This window comes from Conger conger, chromosome 8 (genome assembly GCF_963514075.1).
Source record: "Conger conger chromosome 8, fConCon1.1, whole genome shotgun sequence".
Taxonomy (NCBI): domain Eukaryota; kingdom Metazoa; phylum Chordata; class Actinopteri; order Anguilliformes; family Congridae; genus Conger; species Conger conger.
In genome coordinates, this window is record NC_083767.1 from 17945470 (window position 1) to 17971020 (window position 25551).

The 25551-nt window shown below is 41.2% G+C and overlaps 1 protein-coding gene across 5 annotated transcripts in view; it reads left to right on the forward strand.

Annotated features, from left to right (window-relative positions):
• The first annotated feature begins 3542 nt into the window (after nt 1-3542).
• The window catches only part of LOC133135672 (RNA-binding protein 47-like), a 35700-nt gene continuing 13691 nt past the window's right edge, over nt 3543-25551 (forward strand). For all 5 annotated transcript variants that reach the window (XM_061252858.1, XM_061252860.1, XM_061252859.1 and 2 more), the window contains exon 1: nt 3543-4207. The gene's annotated coding sequence lies outside the window, so the exon portion shown is untranslated. The remainder of the gene's footprint in view (nt 4208-25551) is intronic.

Sequence of the window (25551 nt, forward strand, 5' to 3'; positions counted from 1 at the left end):
GTCTGAAATGTTTTGACATTTTATTTACATTAGACATCCATAGTTTGAACACAACAAGGACAGATTTGAACCCGTATTATACATTTTGCATGACCAAGGGACAAAATCCCGACCTAATAAATTGCTCACTGAGTGCATATCAATACTTTTTGGGGATTCAGGCCCAGGCAAAAAAAAAAAAAAACACAATACAAATAAACCTCACTCATCTTTGAGTACTGTATCTGCTTCAACACCTGTGCACCAGTCCTGCAGATTAGGGTTTAGTTAAACTTGATGTTGTTAATTTCTTCACAAAAATCTCTCATGCTAGGGGAATGCAATTTCTGTAGATTTAAGAGGGGACTGGAAACCATCTACAAACTTGTGATTATCTGAAGAAAAAAAGCCTACCTAATTCATCAACAGGGAATGGCCTGATAATTATGCTTTGAATTCATTATCACGATAGCCAATGCTTGAAGACTGTGAATAAGAATAAGGAAAATCCACTTACTCATCATATTATAATACCTAGAGCCCCATGGGTGGAATGATTCAAGTTGCTATCATAAGAAAGGCATATTCCAGAGGATGTAATTTGCAAGAAATATTGCTGTATGCAGACACTGCAAGCTTTAATCCATATTAGGGTAGACTGGATGGACTTCTCATATTTCTCCCTTGTAGTCCACTATACAGCATATCAGAATATACAAAACCAAATATGCATTCAAAAGCTTTACCACAACTAGGCAATATAATGTAAACAGTTAATCAATTGCAGATCCACGAATGTGTATAAACCCATGTATGCAGCTGCAGGACCATAGTCAGCCATCTTACACCAGGCAGAACATGACAACTACATGCCGCCAATGCAGAATTTCAGTCATAGTCACCAAATGATAGCAAAGATCCCCAAGGTCTAAAGTCTACAGTATGTACTTGTTACTCAATCTTCCTTCATTATCGTTTACTCAAGTATTTGATTCGCTTGCATTACATTTATCTTAATATAAATAATTATAATATTATTATTATGACTATTTTTACGAGGGTGCCTGACAGTGTACTTTTCCCAAAACATTAAGCAAAGGCAAAACATTTTTGCACACAGAAAACTAGTAACATGACCAGTGATTGGTTGCGGTATTTGTTTTACACCAATCATTGGTTGGGTTATTAGTTTTGTATGTGTTAAAAGGCTTTGCACATTTTGTAGGATTGTCACTTGCATTAACAATGACATTTCTTACATTTTATGACTTTATTATTTTTCACTGGTTCACATTTACATATGCATTTGTTTCTTTTTTGGGGTCAGGAGCATTCTCCTTACACTGAAATGCATGTGAGTTCTCCATTTCTATTTTTCTCAAATGCTATTTTTTTGTTTGCATCCGACCTGAACAGTAGGGCTACTTACTGGTGAATTGCTTTTGTTCTTGTTTGTCAGGCTTGTAGGGAGAAAGAGGAGGAGGAGTATTGTCTCAGTCATATTTTGTTACCGGTGAAAAGCCTGGTCCATCTGTTTCTTTCACCTTTTTAAGACACTGTCCCTCCAGGAACAACTACAGACAATGACATGCAACTGGATATTCAAGCATAACACCAGATCACTTTAATTATGGGTTATAGTAAAAGGTTGCATCTCATGTTACCATCACAATCTACATTGTATGTGCATGTGTGTGTATGTGCGTGCTTGTATTGACAACACAAATTAGGGTGGGCATCAACATGACAATATGGCTTTTACTGTATGTATCATGTTGCTCTCAGGAACCACAAATGAAATTCTGTTCTTGAAACCTTTGATCTGTTTGGGAGGATACAATTATGTGGTATCTACCGCAATATCAATTCACAGACACTGGATGTATACCTGTATTACCAGGGGAACTAGCATACATTATATTTGAAGACTACTCTGTATCACAGTTCCACTCTCTATAGCACTGCCATTGGTGAGAACATTCTCAATTGTTCAGTTTGAAATCAACTCTTACAGAGAATCTATGGTCCCAACTGGACTGATATGTACGCTGTTGCCATTGCATTAATTAACATTTTACTGTGTATTTTTGCTTTGGTTCTTGAAAACCATGGGGAAAACCTCTGAAATATCAAGCTTTGCCAAGAAAAGCAATCATCAAACTTAAAAGTGGCAACTGCTAGTTTTTACTTTTGGAACTGTGGCATGGCCCAAAACTCAATAAACTACTGTACTGTATATGTCACTCCAACCACTGTTGACATAATATGGACATTGACTCTGAGTCTAACATTTTTGTTGTGTGTTCTAAAGACACAGCAGTGGTGTAATCAGACCCTGGCCCTTGGAGCTAATAGGAGGATGGTATTGATGATGTCATTGTGGCCATCTGTGATGCATCATGCTTCCCTCAAGCCACAAAGTAGCCACATTAGGTGTCAATAGGCAAAATATGTATTGTGGTATTGCAGGTGGAATACAAAGTCCATATTCAGGTTGTGGAGTTACTGTTATCCCACATATCCCATCAGTACCCATGTTTAGTAAACATACTGGTGACTGAACGCCATTTCCAGCAGCAGAGAATTGATGGGTTTTTATACATTTAGAGAAACTGCGTCAGCCATATTGAAGCGGGGGTGAAACTATGATCCAAAGAGCTGCGTTAATGAACCGTTCAGATGACAAATAGAGAAACTAGGATGTGTGATCTGAGACCAGGAAACAGTCCATAAGTCAAGGGAGAGAGACTTGTTATGCAGTTTCTCAGAAAATCGTGCAGTGTTAAAGGGATAGTTAACTTTCTAGGGTTTAAAAAATATATATGGTATGTTTTTGATTGACCCTGGCATTTTCACCCATGGTTTTAAGGATATTTTAGATTACTTTTACCTTTTAATTTTAGTCCGAAGTTTCTGACAACCCGTGGGCTTCATAATTGCTGGTGCAGAGGCACTTGTGTGTTTGTGTTTAAAACAAGAAAATACACTTCAAGTAATTACAGTGTTGGCTGTACACTATTTTTAAAATGAAAACCATATACCTTAATCATTTTTATTATTTCTGAATGATGAATGATGAACAATGATGTTTAAAATGGTCATGATAATTCACAATCAGTGATCATTTGAACCAAAAAAAACACATAATGCCTGCTTGGTAATAGATACAGTACACAACACCATACACTATCTAAGAAATTCTTATCTTGGTATGTGATTAGGGCAATAAGGTAGAGGTAGTAACTTTGCATTTTTGCTTGCATGATGTCACCCCCCCACCCCTACTTATCCTCTTCATATTCAGATGGAAATAAAAGAGTTATTAAATATTTCAGAAAAAAGTGGGTGTACTAAGGTGCACGCAAACCCTCCCCAAAAGAGGAGGAATGCAGTCCTGGCCAGAGGCCAGCCATTGCCCAGCGCACAGGAGGATAGCATTTCACTTCAGAATTATGGGAAGTTGTCGATGCGAGGAGCACAATTCAGGTTTGGTGAGTTTGGGAGCAGGGAGTACACAAAGAGCACAAGCCAGGCCACTGTGAGAGGAGTGCTTACAGAGGAAAGGTACCCAGCGTTTCCCACAACAGCAGAGTTTCCCAACCCTCGACACAACCTACGTGCGCTCCGTCAACCTTCTTTTTTTATTTTCTCTTTGAAATTCTTTCAACTGTAGATATCCTTGTGGCTGAACTCATTAGGGACCGAATAAGTAGTCAACAACTTTTGATTGATTTCACTTGTTAGAAAAATACACATTTTTTTTGTGTGTCAGCGGTCATGCGTGTATGTGCCAGTCATCTTTAAGAACCTTTTTTTTCCTCCTCCTCCTCAGAGCAGTGGAATGTGGGGCTTATGTCAGTGAGAGTCAGTAATTTTGCTTCGACTGGTACTAATTACTCACTCCCCCTTCGAGACCTTGCGGGCGCTCCTCTTCCCCCTTGGGTTGCGGTGTTTCTCCTGCGAGAGAGCCAAGAGTCAGTGCCGGGAGGAACTGTGTGTAGCGTGACCGAGGAGGAGAAGAAGAGAAGAACAGAAACTGAGGTCTCCCCCCGCAACAGTTTGCCGGGAGCGGACTGTCGCACTTCCCCTGGGCTGTCACACTTCTTCTGGGCTGACGGAGAATATGCACCTGCGGGGGTGCCTGTCCTGTCCGTCCAGCCTCACTATCTGAGGAGCTTCGCAAGCGAATGACTGATCGACTTCAGTGCCGCCACTGCGCTTGAACCAGGTAAGACAGTTGGGGTCGTTTCTCTCCCTCCCTCCCTGCCTCTCTCTCTCTCTCAGCCTTCCAGATGCTCAAACTGTGCATCAAAAGTGCAGAGGGAAAAAAGTGAGTCTTTCTTTCCCTTTCTGTCCTTTGGATTTGTGCTTGAACAGGTTCGGAGGACCTTTAACGAGCTGGTTCAATGGGTTGTTAGTCATCTACCCGTCAGCCCCAATTCAGCACATTTCCTCTTTCTGCCAGCCGGTGCTATAAAAGTACTTGTTGTGCAATTGTTCCATGGAGCTGTCAGAGCAGCACAATTTCTCCCGTGTTTATTTTTGTGAGTGAAATTAAATGTCCAACTACAGCTTGACTCTGATGGGAATACAGTTTGCCTGTCAATCAGTGTTACCGATCTGTTACTGATTTTATACAATTTATACAAGTTTAACCTGCATGACAAGTCCATGACATACTTATAAATGAGCACTTGCTCTATCGATGGCGGGCAGACTTTGTGAAATGCACATTTCTGTGGGGAAACAAGTGTGTTGCGGTTGAACTGTGCGAACATTGTGCATCTCTTCCGTTCCGGGATCTCAGGAGAGATTCTTCACAGAGTCTGACTCAACAGGTGCAATGTAACTTATCTGTTCTTCCTGTAAAGGCTGACGTACAGCAGTCAGGTGAGAGGACCATGAGAGGGAGGGGAACACGACGTGGCATGAGGGGGGGTGGGGGTGGCTGGGGCTGGGGCTGGGGGGGTTGAGGTGGGGGGGGGGGGTGTGGTTACAGTAAACACCGGGCAAAGTTTCAGGAGGAGAAGGTGAGAATCAAGGACGGGGGAGGGCCGCTGACAGCGCCTGTGTTTGGTGCGCTCGGGGAGTGTTTCAGTAGAAAACAAAGAACCGGGGGAGCAGCATGACATCGGATACGCTAAGAAAGAGTGGTACTCCTGGTGCTCTCAACAGTCAGTATTTAATATTTACAATGGGGAACGGGGCAGCAGTGAGACAGAGAGACATATATCAAAGCAAGGCAAGAGCTTTAAAAAATATTTCACTCGGTTTCAAGACTGACAGTTCAGTGTGACTCACGGACATGTGGTGTGGGCTTCTGTTATATTTATAACTAAGAACCAGAAAAAGGTGACATGCACTCATTACACTACCCTGACATTACTATAAACATGTGGTTATTACCTACCCTGTTGTGTGGCATTTTGGCATTTCTGAGCTCTGAGTTCTGTTGCGTAGACTGAGTATGAGGACATTAGATGGGGAAATCAGGCACCTAGCCCTGACAGACAGCCAGTGCCTGGGTTGAACTGATCAGCGGATGAGTATCAACTGCAGGCTTAAGTCTTTTTCATTCCGGAGGAAAAAACCCATCACCTGACAGGCTGGTGCCACTGCCAATATCAATATATACTTATGCAGCCAATGTCAATACATACCTGCACCTGTGAATACTCATCGCTTTGCCTGTAACCTGTATTCAGCTTATCATATCCTGTTTCAGGGCAACATAATAATAACCTGCTATTTAGCTGACACTTTATCCAAAGCGACTTACAGTTGATTAGACTAAGCAGGGGACAATCCCCCCTGGAGCAATACGGGGTTAAGGACCCAACAGCTGTGCGAATCTTATTGTGGCGACACCAGGATCAACCCACCAAACTTCCGGGTCCCAGTCATGCGCCTTAGCCACTTGGCTACTGGTACTTTTCCTGATGGAGATTTAGAGGTGAATACCTGTTCCTGGCACCTCAAATTATAAAGCCAAGAAACACTTGGCTGTAAAATTAGTAGAAAATATTGATGTAATAAATATTGGACCCTTCAAGCTGAAGCCTTAGCCAAGAGCTTCCAGTAAGTTCTCTGGAATGCACAGAACCATTTGAGGCACAGGAGGATTTAGTAAATTCTGGCTCACTATAGTTCAACCAAATCTCCCTGTGAAGAATGAATCAATGTCTTATTAAGCTCACTGGGACTGAGTTTGGCATTTCTGATTTAATAAATTATTTTGAAAACAGGAATGAATCAATTCAATTTAAACCTAAATAAAAAGCAGTATGTTTTAGAAGCATTAGAAGCACTGCAACTGTAACCCGTCTGTTGTTGAGGTGGGTGTCTGTGGCCCTCTGCCGTGTCCTTCAGTCACCCTGGTAAGGTTCAGGTGTATTGTGAATCTCACAGCTATAATCACACGCTTGTAATGGGAGAGGCGGTACCTGCACTCAGCCAGCAACACCCCTCATTTTCCCCTCGTAGAAAGTGCTTACAGGGTCGGTTTACCCTACTGAGATAGCCTAGAGTTACAGAGATTTAAAGTCTGTTCACCTCCGCAGCAGCCGAAAGCTGCCATGTCGAATAACATCAGAAAGATTCCGGGAGCTGAGTGGAAGGATGAGTGAAGGAGAGAAATGACCTTGGCTGTTCTTGTCATGTTTCAACACAGCCTATCCCACAAAATGAATTTTCTCTCTCTCACGGGCTCATGCATACACAACACACACACACACACACACACAGACAGACTTCTGAGGTCACCAGTCTTGTGGCCCAAGCAACGTCAACTACTGAGCCGAAACACTTCTGACCTCACTGGCATAATCTACCATAATCGTTGGAGCAACTCCCACAGGAAAAAGCTTGTTTTAAAAGGGTAATATACATATTTATGTAATTTACTCTAGCTGGTAGTAGCAAGCAATGCATTCGAGAAGAGCTTTCCCTGCAGGGAGGGCTATGATTAAACAGACGTCGGTATCCTGTCTGTCGACAGTGCGAATCCACTCTTTAGCCCCGAGCGCTTGTGATCTAGGGGAGGCTGACGTTGTCTGACAGAGGGAATCTCTGCCCTGGAGCTGGGTCTGTACACCATCTAAACTGCACACCTGCGGCGACAGTGCAGTCACCTGACCTCAGCGACAACACACTGCGGGAAGAGAGACGCCGTTTTGTAGCGCGAGGCACGCGGGTTGAAGAGGGTGGGGAGAGCTAGTTCTCGACACCTGCAACAGATTTGAGAATGGGAGGTGCAGGACAATGAGTGAAAGTGGCAGGTTCAGCTTTTCTTATGTAGGTGTCTTCAAAATGGATGTCAAACAGTAATGAAAGAATACTCTCTTGTTTCTTATATAGCGTTTTTAATTCATTTCAATGGCTGCCACACATGGAATATTTCATTCATTTCAATGGCTGCCACACATGGTAGTTATGGAACATATTTTATTTCTTATTTCTTACTACAAATGTAATAAAAAGTTCTGAGGTCACATTCTTGAACAACATACATTTTACATTTGGCAATTCATCTCAGAAACTGCATCTATGCTGAAACTACAATGCTTATCATAACATTTTTCAAATATTTTTTGTAACACTGTTTGAATGTGGTACTTCCTGGTTGAATAAAGGTTAATAAAAAATTATAAATGATGTAATGTAGGTGCAAAATAAATACATGAATAAACAAAACACTTCAAAACACAGGTCCCTAAACAGTCACATTTATGATATGGCAAGTAAAGGAGATGGATGGCACTAATGTCGTTCTGTTTTTCCGTCTTTTGGCTGCTGTGCTCTGAGGAGAGCGTACCTGCGAAGGTGCGGCCGTTTCCCTTCTCACCTGGCCCGTGATCCCGCCTCAGTATCAGACTTCTCCCCGCTACACACAAACTGCCCAAGTCCCGTTGGTACAATGGGCCCATTATTCTTCTGTGGTTTCACCACGAAACAGGGGAGGCGGCTTTTCCCCCGATTCTGAACGTGTACCGTGGTAAACCTCTTCCGACAGCGGAGTCTTTTATTTTCTTAATTTAATTAAGAGGAACTTATTAGGGAAAGGCCAGCTGAGACCAAAGGCTCAGATTCCGGAAAGCTCCGCGGGGTGCTTGACGGCGGGCGAGGATTACCGTTGCGATGCAGAGCCACGCGTGCGACAGCACCCCTCGAGTGACTGCACACCGCCTCCCCCTCCCCCCATAAAACCACCATCTTTTTCCAACTTTTCCTTACCGCCTGCCACCTGCTGCAACACTCACTGCACAAATATACCCCTTGTGCTGTGGACAGACAGTCAAATAAGGCTGCCTCATTTCACTTGTTCTTCCCTTCCCTGCCTCTCTCCTGTTTTCTCTCTTTGGGCTGTTACTCAGGGGTTTTTCAGTGAAGCGACGGCTCGGGGTGGCTAATTGCACTCGTTATGTAGGAGACGGTAGCGGAGGAGACGGGGGGAGGAGGGGAGCGGAGTTACCTTTGACTCCGGTAAGACTCCCATCGGGCCTGGCGAGCGATTGAAGGTGGCCAGTGGAGGAGGTAGAGGTGACGTCACGGCGCAACAGTGACACATGAATGGGGGGTCCGAGGGGAGTCTCGTGTTTAGCCCCCCATTCCAGCCCCTCGAAATACAGTCACCTCTCACTGCATACCTGCGTACAATGGGGTTCTTGTTGAGACAGCGGCTACGTTTTCGGGCCCGTATCATGAGGCACGAGACACCGCAGATGGACAAGGAAGACCTCTGCCCTCCGAATACCTCATCCCATATTATTAATCTCCCTGAATGGAATGTTCCAGACTGTATCATAAGACCGGAGCCTAGCTCTCCCCGCAACCTTGGAGAAGTTGCAGTGTTTCCAATGACTGCAATCCAATAAATATCAGCATACAAATGCTCAGAGAAGAAAAAAAATGTTTAAGGTGGCCCGCTGCAATGACAAATCTGTAACATGATTACCACTGTGTGTGAATACCAGACCTGGGTCAAATGCATACATACATGAGAGTATTTCATACACTTAAAAAAACAATTAAGTATTTGACCTGGGTCTGGTGAAAACTATAAAACATTGAAAATATAAATCAGAAATACAACAATATAAGGCTGGCCATGAAATAAGCGAACACAGTTCACAATCCATTCAGATAAGACAGGAAGGTCCAATAAGATGGATGTCAATGAGCTGGATTTTCAATATCTGCAAGCTTGACAAGAAATGAGTTGAGCTTAGTCTATTGTGTTCCTTTTCTTATTTGGCTTTTGTTGTAAAACAGCAAATACACCCACACATTCCTTGAAACTAGTTCTTATATTACAGTGGAATGACATGTTTCATTCAGCTAAATTACACTGTTCCTGTCCTGTGTTTTTGGGATTAAAAGGTTGTATAAGGAGTGTGAGAATATTAATATTAAGAAGTGTGTGCCAATTGTGTAGATGGGTTTTACATTTCCAAATGTTGTTTTCCCATGTATGGATACACAGATAGCGTGAGAGCAGTTGATACTCGAAATGTGTGCTTCAGGTGCAAGTGCGTAATTGTCAGTGTGCGTATGTGTATGTGTGTGCATGTCCTGTGTGGGTATAACAGTATATATTTGTGTGCATGTGTGTACATGTTTTGTGCGATTTCAATGAAAAAGAAAAAGAAAAAGTTCACTGCCAGTTCAGGAACACCTCAGTAAAGCACCTTTCCACCGCAGGATTTCAGTTCAGTTCCAAAATACTAAATGTTAAAGAATGTTTAGGCACTCAGAAAGCTCATACTGAGCTGGCCTGACCACAGAAAGACAAATGTTTCCTTTTATAAACATTCTCAATCCAGCTCCAAGCTACCACCATCAGTCACATCCAGGTATGTCATGTTTCCCCCCTGAGAACAGTCCCCCATCTCTCACTGACCTTGAACCTGTATAAGAATTCCAACATGCACAGCTAAAGCACTCAATGACTTGCTGGAAGTGAGTGCTATCATGTGACCATGTTTGGTCACATGATAGCCCGGTTGGCGAATCAAAAAAAGCAAAGTTTCAGTCAGCTGACTTATGATAGCCAATTCCTGGAAGGGGAACCGGCCGCTACATGAAATGGAAACTGAAGCTGAAACATGGGGCATAGGCTTCATGAACAGGCTTTCTCTGAAGCTAGCTTCACATGAAAGCCTTTTTAGAAGAAAATGCAAACCTAAAGGGACTGCAGGTAATAAAAAACTGCACAAAATGTAACCACAGTAAATGTAGCCAGAAAGCATACAGTAGTGCACATTGTATGGCTGAAATATGGAACAATGAAGTGAATGAGCATTCATTTCCTCTGGGGTCTGGCCTGACCGACATCCCTTTCCCCTGTTTGTGAAAGAATTAAACCCTGCTGGCCTAAATCCTTTCATCTCTGTCACACCTCTTAGCTGGGTGTAATACACTGTGGAATGCCTTAGCACTGGGGACCCACATCAACTAACATCACATGTCATAAATTATCTGTTCATTTCATCATATTTGTACTATATGCATGTACAGTAGGTGCAGTTCATAATGCCAGCATAATCTGGTAAATTATGTGCCGCATGTGGACCAATGAATTGAATGCATTTATAGTGCACATAATTTACACATTTTTCTAAAGCTTGCCATTTATAACACCCATCCATTTGATGATTTTGCTTTAATGTTTTTTGTTTTTTTGTATTTCTGGGCCATTGCTAATCCTTTTAATTCCTTAGACGTTGTTTAGGCTCCATGTTTATCTGCCATCACATTTTAATGTTGGGCAATGGGGCATAAGTATCCGAATAGGTTAACTACATTTCTTACAAAAACAATATCCAAATTAAAAATTGGACATCATATAAGATATCACATACCGGGTGATCTAATAAGCCACGTTTCTGGAAAGAATAACCGTTAAAATGGTAAAGGAGCTGACATAGTCTATATGATTTAGGGGCTGTGTGCAACCAGGAAAGCAGTATATGGGAGATTAATAACTGAGCAGAAATCTATGGGAAGTCACACTACAGCTTTAGTTCCTGTAATTTGTCTCTGTCTATAATGGTTTGAATAGTTTTATTACTAGGTGTTCATAAAAGCAGTATAGAAAGTGAACTAGTCATGCTGAATACAGCCTTGAGCTCTGTCTGAGTAAATCTGCCGCCAGCTAAAGTTTCCTCAAGTGGGTGCGTGATTGATCTACTTTACTATAGTTGCTTTTGGGTTTTGGGTTTATTGTCTTCAATGGAGGGATGGCATTCACACAAAACTGAGGCCTGTATGCGCTAGACGAAGAAGCATTATTTAGAATCTAAGCAGTCATTTAATATAGTATAATACAATACAATACTAGACACTACACTTTATTTATTTTTCTACCGACAGTACATTTAAGGTCACATGTCAGAAACCTGGCTTTCCAGTTTCTCCATCAGATTTGATTGGCCGAGGATTGCTGTTGGGAATGTAAGACCTATGGACTTGGCCCTCAAGAGTCCCTGTACATGGTAAATGTTGTATGAACTATAGCAATGACCAATGCCCACATATCAGCTCTGGTTTGACCAATGAAAATAAATAGTCCATAATTGAAGGTAGTGATCAGGCCCTAAATGGACTTTACCCCCTCCTACCAGCTTTGTGTCATGGCAGGTTTATTGCGTGATGGTTTACAACTGTCAGTTGGAGCTACTGTATGGGATGATCTGTGTAGCCACAACAAGAGATGATATTTGTAAGGCAGTGGTGCTGGTAGGTTGGAATTGCTCACAAAAGAGCTTTGTGTTTCCTTGGCCAATAAGATTCAACCTTCTTTTTTTTGAGAAAAGCCTAGAGAGGTTACGTACTATTTCTGTTGACTTTTGAAATCCCGCTATCAGTCAATACCCCTCAGTGTATTATCTTCTTCTGAGAGGTTTACAGCAGGAATGCGTGATACTATTGAGGTCATACCAATTAGCACATTGATATCGGCAGCAGTATCCAACTTGGCCAGGGAGATACCTGTTGTCTGCCCAAGGTGTCAATACCATGCATCCCTAGTTTACAGTTCATCTTTATCCACCATAGAAAAATCCAGTGTTTATAGCAACAATCATGTAATTTGTACGCATAGAATAATTTGTTACCTCGCCATGAGAATCATCAACACCATGACACTGGCTTACGTCCACGCAAAAACACAGAAGCTACAGTGAAGGTCGGTTGGTGCAATCGGTCACGCTGAAGTGAAAAATACATCACAGCTTTAAACAATCTTCAAACAGATTGTATGGAGGAGCCAGAGCAAGATACAGCAAAACACTGCCTGTCTGTGGAATCCTAGGGGAAAGGTTGATTTAACTAGTCGGGAGAAAAAATGAAACACCCCACACCAATATATACTTTTTACATGAACGACAATAAAAACATCAACTTTTCATCATTGCTGTCACTGATATTTGTTGGCTTGTCCCATTCTAAAAAGCAGGTGCTAAATATGACCAGCAGAACTTCAAGCCCTCTTCTCTGTTTTTCTCATGGGTCTCAGTGAGCTTGTCTTCTTATGCTGGAGGCTGCTTAAACCAAGGCTGATCTATCTGTGTTTATAAGTCAACTGAACATTATTAGTTTCCCAATTTTAAAACATGACTACTATAATCTTGTCTATTGCTGAAGGACATTAAACCCCTATCAGTTTTTGTTCTGTTTTTGTTCCTTGAACTTTATCTTCATAAGGCAAGAAAACAACCAACATATTTATACAGCCCCTGGAAATATGCCCTTTAAGATCTACAAGCTTCTGACGGCTTATAATTATTGAAGTATAAATAGCTAGCTTTAAATAAAACGAAAATATGTTCCAGCAGAAATATGGTAGAACTTAATAATCTGTTTTCAATGACTTGAACAAATCAAAAGTCTGGACGGGATGAGACATAACATACACAGGGAGTAACCAAGACCATCAGTAGAACCACTATAATAGGTCATCTCCGTAAGGAGCCCATTGAGAAGCGTGAATAACGATTTGGTTTGTTATACATCATCCTTGCATTTCCTGGATATACTGTATAATGGGCCTTCAAGAGCTTGCACCAAGGTGACAGATAAATGCTCCCTAAACTTAGTAATACAGTAATATAGTAATACAGTTTGTGTTGTACTCAGTTCAAGCCTTTAGTTACAGTACCACAGTCCTTGTGTGTTTATATGACAAAATACATGTTTTGATGACAGTGAGTGTGTCTATAGACAAGAGTTGCTAAGGTAAATGCATGCTACAGTTCTGATGTATACTGCTCAGATAGATAATAGCTACAAAGCTTGCGGCACAATTGCTATGTGAGTTCTGAGCAGCTCAGTTCAGCTGTACATTTCAATAGGTAACACTTATGCAATGTAGGGAGGGGGAAGAAATCCAAACTATTCACCGACCTCACTGGTTGGTCTTTTAAAATTAAGCAATTCAGCTGGGTGTACCTGTATTTACCTACAAAACAAACAAATGAATTGAGAAAAGAATATCAACAAACACCAGGCTTTGAGGGTGGGTGTGTTTGTGCATATCTGGTGGGGGCAGGGTGGCGCAATAGGATGGTGCTGGGGACTCCAGACCTCCTCGGGTACCTGGGAGGATCGGATGTCTCTTACGTCATCTGTTAGCTTAGAGAAGAATCAAGCTGTCGACAGGTCAGTTGGTGTTATGAGTACTATATGCCGATTAATGTTACTACAGTGTAATCAGTGGATTATCAAAGCCTTTATACATAGAAGAATGGCCAAAACAACCAGTTAATCATTGACAGACTATCTCCATGCTGACAATTGAGTGAAAGGCGAAGATTCAATTTCCAAGAAGAACTTTAGCAGGATAACTTGAATTAATTCCTATAACCAAACCGTGTGGCTGAATAATCCCTACAATTCAACACTTTAGACAATGTGTGAATGGTGTTATTAATCTGTTATTCAATTTTCAAACCCATTTGTATCCTGGTCAGTATGTTTTGGTCAGGGTAGTGTATCGTAACTGTCAGATTGCAGGTTTGAATCTTGGTCCGGGCACACCCACCGTACCTTTGAACAAGGTATTGAACATGAATTTTCTCAGTCCAGATTCAGCTCCATAAATTGTAGGTATGAATGATGGAAGCCATGTGATATGGTTTCCGCCATATAATTAAATAATGTTGCAAGTTTGACAGTTGCTATGCAGTCTTGTTGTCTATACTTATTACAAGCACGCCTCAAAGTTGATACTCCAGTGAATTTGAATGAGGTGTGTCTGTTGGCAGGATTTTCACTGACTGACACAGCTCAACATTCTGTGTCATGAACAGGAGTCTCTTAAGTGATACTTGCTGCTATCCTGAGGGTAATAACTCATGTGCAAAGAACAACCATGGTCAGAAGCAGATACTCTTGCACATACTGTACCTCACAATGCTGCTGGACTGTAATGTCTGTGATTTAGTGCAAAAAATTCAAGGAACTCTAAATCAATTGATTACAAATTTCAAATTAGAACATATTCAGGCACATCAAGAATAGCCCAATGGCTGCAGTGCACAAAAATCTCATTCCAATGCACATTTGCAAAGAGCAAACGAATCAGTGAATAACTGATACACACAATCTGCCATCACCATACTCTTGACAGAGACACAAGTATGGTAATATGTATGGCACACACCTAAAGGAAACTACAAATAAAGGCCTAAGTACTTTGTTCCAATGGAGGAGGGTTCTGGCGGTTCTGGAGTGGGTGTTTTTCCTTGCATGGTTCACTTGTCCAATGAGTTCACTTGTCCAATGAGAAACTGAAATCAATGGTGTCCTGTCAAAGTGTGTGAGAGATACAAAACCAGAAGTAACATAATAGGGAGTGAAAGCAGAAACTAATTCTTGTCCCCCTGTCACCACACAAAACTACTATGTGGTGTGCACCAGCCATCCTTTCTCCCATCTTCACATACCCTGCTGAAAAAAAACAGCTCAAGCTAGGTTTTGAGATAGTTGGTCGCTGGTTGACCAGTTCAGACCTGCTCCCAGCTTGACATGGTTTAGTTGGTTGACCAGTCCAGACCAGCTCCCAGGTTGACATGGTTTGACCAACTCAAGCTATGTTTACATACAGCTGGTAGCTGGTTAACCAGACAAGCTACCAGCACTAGCTGGTTGACCAGCTCATACCCAGCTAGGCCAGCTTTATGACCAGCTTGGCCATGCTAGTTGACAAGCTCATACCCAGCTCAACTAGTTCATGACCAGCTTGACCAACTAAATTTTCAAGCTGGTCAAGCTGGCATAGCTGGATTTTTTTACGGTAGGGTCACTATCCAATCAAAAACCAAAAAAAAGCATCTGTACCTTTGTTTTTATTAATACTTAGAGTAGAATATTAACGCTTAGAAGACAACCCTCCAGAAGCGTTCAAGGTATTTAGTATGTTTATGGGATTTTCTAGCTTGTGCTAAGAAAAAGGGGCAATACTTAAAACAATGTCTTTTGAAAGGTAGTTCAGAAGAGAACAATGTTTTTTTCTTGCATTGCATGATTTGAAGCACTCGTTGTCCATGGTTATTTTACTATAGCTAGCTACAAAGAAAGGAAGTATCTATGCAATGTTTATGGTCTACTCTATCTCCGCATGTGTCACCGGGGGCATGCATTTCTCACATGTTCCAGAGGTAATAAAACAATATGAAAGGATTTAAAGCACATTTATTGCTGTTAACGCTTCTAAGGTTTTTTTTTTCCCCAACTGGAGCTTAGTCTGTGTATTTCCATTGGTGGACTTTGAGCCTTGGAGACGGAAAACATCTCTCTCACTCCCTCTTGGTTCAGTAAGTAACAGGAAGAAGTGCGGTGAGCTGTTTTCAAAACCAGCTAATGAGTGATGTCAGACTCAATCATGTCAATTGAGCTGCTTACCAGGTTATCTGTTAACCAGCTATCTGCCCGTTCTGAACTCAAGAGGAATTACAGCTTATCTGCACATACAGATGCACACACATACACACTCACTAAGGATACACATAACTCAAGATTTAATAGCATCTCCAACACGGACCCAAACTCAAACCCTAGATACTGTAGACCTCTTCTTTCAATGAAAATATTTCTTTCAACTTCAAATAGGACTCACACAACTGAAACTTACAGCTTGCTCCTCTAGCTTAGACATCCAGTCCTATGTCGGGCATATATAGTTTATGTAGCCTATATAAACAAAAGTAGGCTAATAAGCATCAAACTACCATGGGCTCCAGAATTATAAAATAAATTAAAAAAAAGGCTGCATATAATGAACAATATGGATAATGCTCAAGCATTCTATATACTTTTATTTTACATTACATACATTTAGTGCTACTTCAATACATCAATGCTATTTAGTCACCTTATTTTTGTTGAAAACCCCAGTTTTTATTGGCACCACTAACAATTATTGTAGATAAAATCAAGTGAAATTGGCAATACAATTTTATTTTAATTTAGTTAATCTCAGTCTAAAGGGACGATAGTGTGTTGTTCCATCACTTCCTGTTTCACTAGAGTATAGAAAATGGAATGCAAAATCCATTTGTCAACCACCAGCATGGGAAAAGCAAAAGAACTGTTCAGACACAGATGGAAATTGACCATCACAAGAGGGGGAATAGGTACACACAAAATACATAAACAGTTAAACATACCACTTAGCATTGTAAGAGCAATTTTTCAGTTTACAGAATATTTTTGTACATATTTATCAAGGGCGTCAATAATTCTGGAGCCCATTGTATGCGTAGATATTAGTTTGGCACCTTTAATTCGGCTGCTTATCATAAGCTCCAACAGCAATGGCGACACACTCCAAATAGCATATTTTTAGCATATGTTTATTCCTAAATACGTTTGAATATATACTGTCCATTTTAATGTTCAGAAAGACAATATGTTACAAAGTAGCTGTAGCACACACAGTCATATAATGATAAAAAAAATCTGATAATGTGTAGGCTACACAGCATATTAAAGTATAGTTCTTTCTTCTTTTCTCTTTAAATTGCCTGAAATTCAATTCCGTGGTCCTTATAAGGCATTTTTGGGGTGTCATGCTATGCAAAATCATAAGTCCCGTGCACACATACACACATGGATATGAAAAAAAGCTGTGTCTACGCGTGTTTGATAAATCACACAGAATTTGTTTGTTCGGTTCCGATCGCACAAACATTTACACAAGGATTTCTGAAAATATTGCTAAATGAGGTCCAATGAGTTTCCAAATATCACTGTGATGGCTGTGCACTTTTTATTTCAGCCTCTCTCCCTTCCTAGACAATTGCATATGAATGTCAATGCTGACTGTGGAAATTTTTGCTGAGGTGTGTGTCAGTGTGTGTCAGTGTTGAGAAATCTTTCTTTTCTCATCTGCTTCCTGAGAATCACTTGAGTGAGTCTGTTGGAGTCTTGCCATACGAAACACAAAATATGGAAAGTTCTGTTTGATACAATATAATGAGACAGCATGTTACTCAGCATACAGTTGATTTATGAATGTGTGAGGTCATAGGGTCATATAGGAACACTAAGTGCATTGTTTTTTTATCTGTCTTTGTAAGGACAGAGCTTGTTGACGTGTAAATTGTCACTGTGAAATGTTGGGCATAAGCAAGTTCTCTTTGATATTACCTTGTCATGTTGAGGTGTGAAATTACAATGAATCCATTGAGGGGGTGAATCTATTGTTGAAGGGTGGCAGTTACCGAGAAGCCATTTTGTGGGGCATGGTTGGTTCATTTCATCTCACATTTTAAGGTACTGTGTTGTATTGAGAATACAATAATTTGAATACTTACTGTGTATCTTTTTTCTTGAGGGATGGAATATAGTGGTGGTAAGATGCTTACATGGACAAAAGTAGCAGAGCAAGAGGAAGTATAATGATGGCTCTCATTGTACCACATCCTCTGAAGCCCTTCCATATTTGGCTTGAGGAATAGCTCATAAGCAGATGTGAAACAGAGTGGCTGTACCCGAGTATCAAGTATGAATCAAGTTCGCAGTTTGTTGCAGTGTGTGCATACAGCTTTTCTAACAGTGTTTTCTCCCTGGAACTGTGTATATACATGCATTCACAGCCAGTGTAAGTGTGTACATACCAGGTCACATTCCAAAACTGTTCCCACCATTTATTTCCTCAACTAGGGGACACAAAAGTGCTTGCATGATTTCTCTTATGAAATTCAGTTAGGTCCCATAGAGTTCCATTAAACTGCCATGACACCAGGAAGTATCAGACCATATATTATATTATATATTATATTATATACTATATTATCCAAATCTGCTACAGTTGCTTTTGCATTTTTATGGTACAAATGAATGTACCATACAAATGAATCTGTCAGCAGGTAGACACATACTTAACTATTGATACATAAACTACATACTTTACACCAATGAGTTGGGAAGACAATGTTTTAATGTTTTTTCACTTGGTTTTTGGTTCATAAGGGTTCTGCTTAATCTGTCTAGCTGTAAGAAAATCGTTTATGTGACAGTAGTGCTGTAAAAATCACTATACAGTTAAATTTGAATTGAATGTACATTGAATGCTACACAAATACGAATGAGTTCACATATGCAGTTGCAAATAGATCCTTTCACACCCTCATATAAACATACAGACATGCACATAAGGATAGGTTCTAGTCCGCACTCATACACACACACACACACACACACACACACACACAATCTCTGACACACAGACTTACCTAAATACACACACACAGACTGTACTTCTCCAAATTACCTTCACTTACCATTGTCAATGAACAACTTCTGTCTGGCCCCACATCCACCTTCACAGAATATATCATCCAACTCCTTAGACCTTTGCTCTTTTCTTTCCAATCAGAGAGATAGAGGAAGAGGGCAAAGGAAGGAGGCCTTGGGGGGGAAGGGGGGGTTGAGGGCGGGTTGGTTGGAGGGAGATCAAGGAGCCCGCCCTACCTTCTTCAGAAATGTGTAAACAACCTAGCACCTTTAGCACCCTATCAACCTGCGAGGCTTGACGATACAGGCTGAGCCACTGAGGCAGACAGTGCTTTATTAAAGTTGGACAGGAAACCGTATTAGTGCCTCTCTGTATGTCTGTGCGTCCCTGCTCCAGTCCGACCGTCCCTGAGACCAAAGAAGGAGGCAGGTAGGCAATTCACAATGGATTTGCTATAGCCGACATTGACCGTGTTACCGAAACGGAGCCGAAACGAAAGGTTCACTTCTAATGGTGGGAACTGGCCACAACACTGTGGTGTATTTATTTAGTAACGCGTAGAAAGAGGACAACCTAATTTAGGTACCAAAGTGACAGTGAGTGAAGTGTTCAGCTGTGTCTCACAGAAACCTTGAAAGGAGTGCATCTTTGCTGAACGGTTTCCTTGTTTTTAGATGTCATGTTGCCTGGGTCTGGGATAAAGGTGAGAACTAGAGCACTGCTGTTCCTGGTTTTCCGGTCCAGTTTTTGTTCTCTCGATGCGGTGACCTTGGAATTCCAGGAATGTAATCGTGCGGCCCATTTCTTGACCTTGTCGAAAAATATATGCCAGGAAGGATGAACCGGGAAAAGTTGTGTGTCTTTTGCTTACATTTTTAGGTAGAATTTCAAGAAAAGAAATGAGCGTCAATGAGCTTTAGAATTTCATTTGAATTTAAAATAGAAATGAAAATGTGTTGGATAGTAAGCTGTTAACACTGTGACGAAGGTGTGTGTGTGTTTGTTTGTGTGTGTGTGTGTGTGTGTGTGTGTGTGGAATTTGCAGATCTTTTTGTTGAGATTTAAGAATTGTAGCCTTTTAGAATTGTAGCCTTTTGGATGTTTGCAGTAGGGGAGGATGTGTAACTGGGCTCATATCTGGTAAAACATTAACTCAGAGACTTTTGAAGGACATTAAGGCACAGAAACATGAACAGGTACAGAAACATGCACTCTATCCTCTATTAACATTACGTAGTTAAGGAAAAGTAATACATCCATTCTCATTTTCTTCTTCTTCTTCTTCTTCTTCTTCTTCTTATTATTATTATTATTATTATTTTAAGTGCAATATATCTCAAATGTAATCCTTTATTTGTGGTGCTGGTGGACACAGGAATGTCAAGTGTATTTCTTAGGAGGACCCAGAGTACAGACTCATTATGAATACTGTTTAACCAGGAATTAGTGTACTGTAACAATCAATTTGACACTTTGCCTCTACACCAATGTGCTTGCAAAAAGCTTGTTGATATGTGTATCAGCATCAGGATGTGAATGTACATATCTTCACTGCTGGTGTGGTCAGTAGAGCAATAACAAGACCAGCACCTGTCATCACCAAAGGAAAAGTAGCAAAAGCCATAACATGAACTTTGAACAATCAACATCATACCGTCAAGGAAGTCTCACGCACTGTGGGATTAATGGCATGTACTTCTTGTGGTGACAGATTTGCATTCTAGCTGGGCTTATCTGTGGACAAATGTTTCTTTTAGAGAACGTTTTCACCTCCGTCCTGAACGTGGCTCTGACAGTATTACATTTTCTGGACTTGAGATAAATGTGAATCCTGAGAAGGTCACCCAAAGGTCGCATAGCTCATGGACATAGCAGACTGCAGCCTCAGCTTCACCAAACTGCTTTGCTGTGACTTTTTCAGAGTTCCCAAATTATTAAACCGACCATTCAGTGGGCCTATTACATCAAACGTCAGCTGAACGAATTTGACTGGAAATCGTTCAGAAATGCATTCACACAAGCAATGTGGGACTTATCAAAGTTTTTGTACATTAGTTGGTTAGTAGGACCTGAATGGATATTATGACTGTCTGACATGTTTATATCCTGTGTGTAAATGGAAAATATTTGTTGTGACTGGGATTTATGTAGTTGAATTAATTTTTCTGAATATATAATATGTATTGCATTAGAGGTGACAACAGAAATAAAATGAAACTCCATGGCACTATGGATAAACAAAACCTTTATTTGGATAAGTTGGTCAGTGCGTCCAAAACAATAGCAGTGGCAGCAAAACAGTTTTCAAGGGTAGGAACCTTTTGTAGCTAAACTACCATTTTTAATATGGTCCATGTATTTCAAAGGTAAAATGGTAAAATGCATCTGAAAAAAGTTTTGTCAACATGCCAATCAGTGCTGCTGTAGTTTTTTGTTCTTGGTACAGATGACAGATGCATGAAGAAAGTCACTGAAGAAAGTGCTGATTCACTTTGTTTTTGTTGCCACATGCGTATTCATGCTTTTAAATCCATGTATATTACAGCATATACAGTATCATTTCATCATTCATACGCTCATAATGCGTTATGTGTGTGTATGTTCGTGTGTGTGTGTGCAGGTGTATTCTAAAATATGCTCATAATTTGGTTTAATTATGAGGCTACTGTCACTGTCCCACACGTTTATGATTTATGGAAACATCGTAGATCAGCTCTCTGCCTATTGCTGTGTTCCTTTACTAGACAGGCTGTTGAGTAAGCACGGGCAGACAGAATGCACTCGCCATGTCTTTTTCACGCTCTCAGCTTTCTTACTGAAATCAACACTGCAGTCAGAAAAGCCAGGTACCACAGTTTAAACAGATGAACTGTAAAGCTATCGTCTCCTCTTCCCATTATAAATATTTAAGTGGCCGAGACTGTGGCTCGATCGGTGGAAGCGCTTGAACTCTTCAATCCAGCAAGGTGTTTCTCCGACCGTCCTCATCAAAGTTAACCTTTGACCTCTGATGAACTGTAACATGGTGGGGGAGAGAATGAAATGGGGGAGTAATTAGTCTGGCCGGAAAAGTCTGGCAGAGGTGACACCGTTTAACTTGCATCCTTCATTTTGGCATTGCACTCAATCCAATTAGAAAGTGGGCTCATGGTGTCTGTTTCGAGGAATAATAAATTCATGAAGGCAGCATTTTTGACTATTTAAAATTATTTCAAATTAAATAGAAAATATAAGTGGCATATACATATACATACATAGCCTGAACATTATCATGTGGTTTTGTGGTTTAATTTGACCACAAGCAAATACTTATAAATATGGGCACATTATGCCTCCTTATTCTATAAACATTTTATCTGCCACCCAAACCCCACAGTGCAGCACAACAGAGTTAGTGCTGATAGGGTGAGAGGCCTACCTCTTGCTGACAGCAACTGACAAAAGTACAGCAGTAACCTCAGTGACCATGTCCAACCTAAGCTCACTCCACCCCTTACAAGTTGAAGTCAACTGTGGCCTGCCAGTGTGGTTGTGGTCAAATAATCCCCATCCCTCCCTACCTCCCTGTGAACCTTAATTGTTGTCTTTCTGTGATTTACTTTTTTGTGTATCAGTATTTTTAGTTTGGCTAGGTAAGCAGTGTTTGGCTAGTTAAGGGGTTTGGTCATACTTTTGCATTTTGTTTGTTTGTTTGTTTGTTTGTTTGTTTGTTAAAAAAAAATCTAATTGGCCCTGGTCCTTATCTTTGTTGTACTGGTAGCAGTTGAAATTGTACTTCCCTCTAGGGTCTTTCAGCGCACTTATCCCTGGTTATGGCTATGCACTTTGTTGTACGTCACTCTGGATAAGAGCGTCTGCCAAATGCCATTAATGTAAAATGTTATGTAATAATGATGTAGCCGAGGCTCAAACTGGAGATGTCTATGTTACAGATCCCAGACTGAACTCGTGAAAAAGTAAATTTGCATATAGAGGCAATTTCGTGTCTATGAGTACTACCTTATAGAATGTGCCCAAAGACAGATTTCCTACCAGTTATTGTTTTGAAAAAAATGAAATAATAATAATTTAAATGGAAACCTGGAGCCTGTCAATTGCTTTATAATACATTCATGATGATAATATACATTTATTAAGCACTTTATTAGGTATTTAGTAGACTTTAGATGTATTGGCCTTCAGCTGCTGTAGCATATCCACTTAGGAGATTTGACATGTTGTGTGTTCAGAGATGCTCTTCTGCCTACCACTGTTGTAATGTGTGGTTATTTGCATTACTGTCACCTTACTGTCAGCTTTGTCTAGTCTGGCCCTTCTCCACTGACCTCTCTCATTAATTAGGCTTTTGCCCGCAGAACTGCTGCTCACTGGATGTTTTTTGTTTTTCGCACCATTCTCTACAAACTCTAGAGACTGTTGTGCATGAAAATCCCAGGAGATCAGCAGTTTCTGGCACCAACAATCCTTCCATGGTCAAAGTCACTTAGATCACATTTAGATCACTGACATTTGGTCTGAAAAACATCTGAACTTCTGACCATCTCATGCTTTTATGCATTTAGTTGCTGCCACATGATTGGCTGATTAAATATTTGCACTAACAAGCTGGGGTACAGCTCTACCTAATAAAGTGTATAATAGTGAGTGAGTGTATAATAAATTCAGAATAATAGTATAAAATAATAGTACCAAAGCTGCTGGTCATCATAGTGTACATCAGATGTGACGTTTCATCTGGAGGGGCTGTTGTTGAGGTGTTTGGGATGCGATAACAGTAATAGCCTCTAGGGGGAGACAGGAATGTGAGAAACAGTGGAGAGAGAAACAAGTCATGCTGGATATCCCAAGTGTTTTCTGTCAGAAAGGCTGTTCTTTCATTGGTGCTCTCCTGCCCTTACCAGACACCTTCTCAGATGACCTGTCAATCATCTTGGAATAGCCTGTTCTTCCGGCTAATGCCATTTCTGCAATCAGCAACTATCATACGTTTGTCGAAAGTACATTGCCAAGATAAAGCAGACATATTAACTGAGTGATTACCCTGCCATACAAACATGGTGAAGCCGTAGAGGAGAACCTGGGGCCTGTTCCACAAAGCAGGATTAGCCGGATAACAGCACTCAGTAAAACCCGGACCCTGCTAACTCTAATTTTGCTTCAGGGAACAGGCCCCTGGCCTTGTCAGGTTATGTCTACCCATTTATATTTCTTGGATACTCAAGAAATAGACATCTACAGTAACAGGGTAGGGAACATACATGTTATAATGTGTATCCAGGCTGTTACATGTGTGGATTTTTAAAGAAGGCTTGTTTTGTTTTTGCGGATATTAATATAAGAACTAGATTCAATTGGCATGTAACGTTTTTCTGAGATTTGTAACACATTTGTGAAATTCCCTGTTTCATTTTAAGTACAGCATGCAAGAGGAGATGATTACAAATGGAACAGAATGTACTTGCTTGAGACAAAGGCGACACTTTTTCATGACCAACGAAAAAAAACGAACAAAAAATAAACACTTTACAAACACAATCTCACACGGACTCTTGAGCACAAGTTTATTCAACGGCTCGTCTCCAACAGCAGTCTAAACAAAACTTGCTCTTTTTCTTGCCTTGTCGTTTTTGTCTCTTTCCAAACCCTCCCCAGTTCTCCATCCTTTCCCCCTTCCACAGAAAGGCAGTTTTTGCAGCCGGTGTTCCACCCCCCTCCTTACCCCAGCGTAACTCTCTCCTTGCCCTCAGTTGCTCTGCAAGGTGTGCTGTTTGCTTAGCTTAAGCACTGTTGGGAAAGAGCGTTTGCTGTTGTTATGTACACACCGTTCTCGTCCAACCGTCAGGCTGCGGTGCTCTCCGGCGGGTTTTCCACAGCCTGGCGCTCTGGAGTCCAGCGGCGTGACGTGACTGTTTCCTCGGGGTGGTAAAGTACTGGCCGTTCCAGGGCATTCGCCGCGGCCAGTGGGTCAGATAAGATGCAGGACTGACAGCCCCATTTGACTGATAGATCGCATTTAACGCATAACACACGCGCACACACACACACACACACACACACCCATACACAAAAGCAGACACACACTCACACACTCACACACACACTTAAATCCACACACCCCTGGGGGTCTCAGGAGTATCTGGACAGGAATGTAATTACATTGGTAATCAACAGAGCGTTCACAAATGAGAGGAAAACAGTGAAAGTTAAAGGAAGTAAGAGAAACAAACACAGAAGGCTAGCACAGAAAAGCGCTCTACTTTCGCTCTCTGAAATGTCAGGCTTCTCTCCCCTCTATGTCAATTATGGCCTGTGAAAATCCATTCTGTACACTCTGCAAAGCTCTAGAAATCAGTGCACCCATTGGTTAATGCAGCAGGTACTCAGTCACCCCCCCCATCCCCCACTTCTCTATCCTTTACCTTTGTCTGTGTATCTACTCCACCCACCTCCACTGCCCTCCCCTGCCATGGGGAAAATCTCCCATCCTTCTCATAGTAAACGTAACAGCAGTTGGTCAGGTGTACTTACCTGTTACAGTTCCGCCTGCTCCGGTTGTGCCCACCAAATTTGGATACATATTTTTTTATCCAGCACTGTCTAGGGCTGCTTGCTCATGGTCCTGACCTGCCAGGAAGACAGACGAGGTACCGTAGTGCGGCTCTTGTTTGTACCAGCTACCTTTGTTTCTGTCTTTTACTTTTGCTGTTGTATATAGCACCTCTAAAGTTGTTTGTCTGGTGGTTAATGTCATAAACTGCTGAAATTAACCCTGTCACCATATCAGTGTTCTCTGTGTATGTGCGTGTGAATACAGGTTTGTATGTCTGTGTATGTGG